The sequence below is a fragment of the Vigna radiata genome, unplaced genomic scaffold (assembly GCF_000741045.1).
Source record: "Vigna radiata var. radiata cultivar VC1973A unplaced genomic scaffold, Vradiata_ver6 scaffold_339, whole genome shotgun sequence".
Classification (NCBI taxonomy): Eukaryota; Viridiplantae; Streptophyta; class Magnoliopsida; order Fabales; family Fabaceae; genus Vigna; species Vigna radiata.
Genome location: NW_014541819.1, coordinates 51,696 through 55,875, shown reverse-complemented (window position 1 = coordinate 55,875; position 4,180 = coordinate 51,696). Strand labels below are relative to the sequence as shown.

General features: G+C 37.2%; 1 protein-coding gene and 1 long non-coding RNA gene across 2 annotated transcripts in view; one reads left to right on the top strand and one right to left on the bottom strand.

Moving 5' to 3' along the window:
• Window positions 1-3,221, bottom strand: part of LOC106778386 — a 7,301-nt gene extending 4,080 nt beyond the window's left edge. The window contains exon 1 of the mRNA XM_014666345.2: window positions 3,126-3,221. The gene's annotated coding sequence lies outside the window, so the exon portion shown is untranslated. The remainder of the gene's footprint in view (window positions 1-3,125) is intronic.
• Window positions 2,110-3,921, top strand: LOC106778392. Its single transcript, XR_001377051.2, has 3 exons — window positions 2,110-2,576; window positions 2,846-3,046; window positions 3,188-3,921. It is a non-coding gene; the product is annotated as an uncharacterized LOC106778392 (long non-coding RNA).
• Window positions 3,922-4,180: the final 259 nt, after the last annotated feature.

Below are 4,180 nucleotides of genomic sequence, written 5' to 3'. Positions count from 1 at the left end.
ACCACGAAGGCTTAGTCACAAATTTATAATTCCTACCTAGAACCAATGACAAGACCATAAAAATGCATGAGAAAAAGGAAGAAAGAAAAGAGATTAAAAAAGCTACAGTGATATGTACAAGGTGCAAAATTTTATTCAGCAAAGACGAGGGTTATAAAACCGAACACATCTCCCTTTGTGCTTTAACAGAGGTTTGATGCTTAAGATTCAAGGTCAAGTATATGCAATCTCACCAGGATGGTCCCCTAAACCTAAAGGTCGATAGTCACTAGAGCTATGGCCCCCTTCATAGCATCTCCACAACAGTCGAGTAATCAACTAGATGGGGAGACACAAGTGAAGAGAACAGACTCTAGCTGGAATTCTCACGATAGCCAGACAGGAAGTACATCCCAGAGTGACACCGCTACACAACTCCTTTAATTCTAAGTTACGCTCAAACCCGGGTATAGGGCCCCACTCAATAAATGCATAATATGTGTGTGTGAAGGGAGAATGCAATGCACCCAAACCCTCACCTGCAAAACAAACAGAAGATTCCCAGGCAGATATAAACTGTTTTCTAGCCTAGGGTTGAATATACAAGAAAATCACATGCAATTATTTCAAACATCAAACATAGATAAGAAAAGGGAAAGAAAAACACAAAGCAAAACCACATCGAATTCGCGCATCTAATTAAATGGCCTGACTCTCGAGTCCCCAGTGGAGTCGCCATCTGTCGCAACCGAAAAATCGCGACGACGACGACGATCCAAAAATGAAAACATGATTTTTGAAAAAAAGTTTTTTGGAGTCGCCACCATAGTTTATTCTGGAAAACTACGGAAAAACCATAAAATGATAAGGTAAGGTCCACGAAAACCAGATTACGGGTTCGGGAGTCGGTTACGTGTAGGGAAGGTATTAGCACCCTACAACGTCCGCCCGAAGGCAGTACCTTTAATTAAATACGCGAATTTGATGTGGTTTGCAAAATGTTTAATATCCCCTAAAAATAAAACTCTAAAGAAAACAAAATATTTTTTGTGTTTTTTGTGCCCGACAAAGATTGACCTTGCTCCTACGTATTCTCAGTTGGACTGAGAAATCAGGGTTACGTAGTTCTTTAAAAGATTGTTTGTTGTTTGAAAGATATTTGGTGTTTGATAAAAAAGGAAAAGATTCTTAGCACGAGGACGATGCGTGCGATCACACACGTGCTTATACTTTCTTTAATATTTTTATTTTTATGAAAGGGGAAAAGGTCTTAGCACGAGGACGATGCGTGCGATCACACACATGCTTAAACCTTTAAAACATATTTTTAATTTTTATAGAAGGAGAAAAGGCCTCAGCACGAGGACAATGCGTGCGATCACACACGTGCTTAAACCTTTAAAACATATTTTTTTAATTTTTATAGAAGGAGAGAAAGGTTTCAGCACGAGGACGATGCGTGCGATCACACACGTGCTTAAACCTTTAAAACATATTTTTTAATTTTTATAGAAAGAGAAAAGGTCTCAACACGAGGACGATGCGTGCGATCACACACGTGCTTAAACCTTTAAAACATTTTTTGATTTTTTTTTTATAAAAGAAGAAAAGAGGATGATGTGTGCGATCACACACATGCTTATACTTTGTTTAATATTTTGTCATTTCATTATTATTATTTTATTATTATTATTTTTTTTATCTTTTATTTTTTGTAATTTTTGTAATGTTGAAAACAATATCTAAATAAATATTTAAAATAAGGTTATAAAAAAAGGATTGTATTTATGCCAGTATTAAACAACAATAAGATTTACCTAAGCACTTAAAATAAAATAAATATAACATTTGCTTACGTATATTTCTAAGAAAATTCTAAAAAATAAAATAGGTAAATAAATCGATCAAAACTACGTTTACTTATTAAAAGATACTAAGTGTTAAGAAATTAAAACTATTTTTATAAGTTTGTAGCTTTTACTCATTTTAATATCAAAAGAATAATATATAAAGAAACCTACGAGAAAAAAAAATAAATAAATAAATAAATAAACAAAATCAAAAGAAATAAAAGTAATGACAATAAAATAAAAGTGTGCATGTTAAATGGTAGGCAAGGGTGCGCGTTAGTGGTATCAAGAACTCCTAAGTTAGGGAAGTTAAAAGATAAAAAGAAAATAGTATAAGGAAACAGTCAAAAAAAAAAAATAAATAAATAAAAAAAAAAAAAAAAAGGAAGTCCAGAATAGAAAAGGGCCGAGCCCAAACATCCAAATTTCTTAGGGTTTTCTCTCCTTTTCCAAAGAAAAGCCAAAGCTGCATTTACCCCCCTTTCAAATGGTGCGGCACAGGGAAACCAGGGGCACCACCCCAACTCCGGCAAACCCCTCCCGGTCGTCGTCGTCAGGGTTGTCAACAACGTTACCCGCGTCGGGAGCGACGTCGTTCTTCGCGGCACTCTACTTCTTCGTCGTCTCCCGCGTGCACGGCCCAATCCTGCCACCAACGTTGCGCCGCAGACATCGGCAACCGCTTCGACTCCGCCGCCACCGACGCTCATCCAAGGACGTGGCGTCTGTAGACCGCCGCTCTTCGTTGTCGGTGATCCTTTCTTTTCTTATTTTTTGCTCTGATCGGGGTTCGTGTGCGAGTGATATTTTTATGACCCAAAAATGCAAAAAAATGATGGACGAATTGAAACGATACTTTAATGGTCCGAAGTTGACAAAAATGATGAAACCGCTATGTTTTACTGTTACGTTTTTTGGTCTTGCAGGAAAGTGATTTTTGGGGTTTTTTGGTGGCATCAGTTAGAGTTTGATGTTAATGGGGTTCTATGTAATTGGTCCTCTGTTTTTTATTACAGTGCTTAGAGTTCTACATGATGGAGGGAAATGGTGGCTTCGTAGTTGCGCAATTGTTGTGAGAAAGTATAGGGAAGGCCAAAAACCTAACACGGATGAATGGAAAACAAGGATACAGTACCAGACCGCGCAACAGACAAAGTAACTCCCCGATATAATTACATAGTTTAATTCAAACACCAGCGGGCATTATCAAACCAAATGTAAGCCGATAACAATACTATGTAAACATTGTAAATATTCATGCTTGTGAGCAACGAAGCTTGAAGGAAGAGAACTTACCTTTTACGTTTTCTTCTTGTAATACCTCTTTCCTTCTAATCAAATTCCTCTTCTTCTTTCAGTGGTACTGGACACGATGAGATACTTGAAGAATCTCTTCTTCCTTGACTTCCTGTTTCTAAATGTGGCTTTTGTTGCTTTGTGTTGAATGGTGGTTGATGAATGATCCCGTCGGCAAAGGGAGTCAAAGCTAGTTGGGAATGTTGTTGATGTTGAGTGGGAGAATCGGGTTCTTTTGTGCGCTCTTGAGTTCCCCTACTGTGGTTGCTGTGATAAGGTGAATGGCGTTAGTGCTGGAGGTCCTGGTATCAGGAGCTCTCTCCTCAACTGGTTCGGTATTGGTGATGAATCTTCAAAGTTCAAAATCCGTTGGCCAGAAACTTGAGGTAAGTGTGGGGAGCAGAGAAAAATCAGAGCAAGAGGGAGTTCCTTTGTTTTGTTCGTCCTCCGTGAATGATATATGGTATCCCTTTTTTTAAGTTTTAATCCCCTTCTCTAAGGAAGTCAACTTTCTTTTCGTCCCCCTAATCGAGAGTATCCGTTGATGATCCAGAGTCACCTGCCGAAGCCGCCTGCCGATGCCGCCACCTTTGTCAAACGCCATTCCCCTTCGATGTATAGTCGGTCGCCGAAAAACAAGGGGTACAGGAGCTTTTTTCCAAAAAACGAAAATTTGTTGCGTGTAGAAGTATTCGCTGTTTGTGTGTTGCAGGATAGAAGCGTCTGAGAATGAAGACTGACTGATAACGAAAAGAAGGACAAGACTACTATTCCAAAAGAGAAAATAAGTTGACTATACCGCTTTTTTTTCTTTTTGTTATTTTGTTGTTTTTTATTTGTTGTTTTTTTTTTCTTCTTAACAGCCGATTTTGAATTTGAAATATATAAAAAAATAAATAATAAAAGAAAAAAGAGAAAAAAGAAAAAGGTGAAAAATAATAGATAAAAATAAAAAAAAACAATAAAGTAGAATAAAAATAAAAATGATAAACTTAATAAAAGAATTTTGCTTGACAGTAAAAGAAAAGGAAAAACGAAATATCATAAAAAGAAAA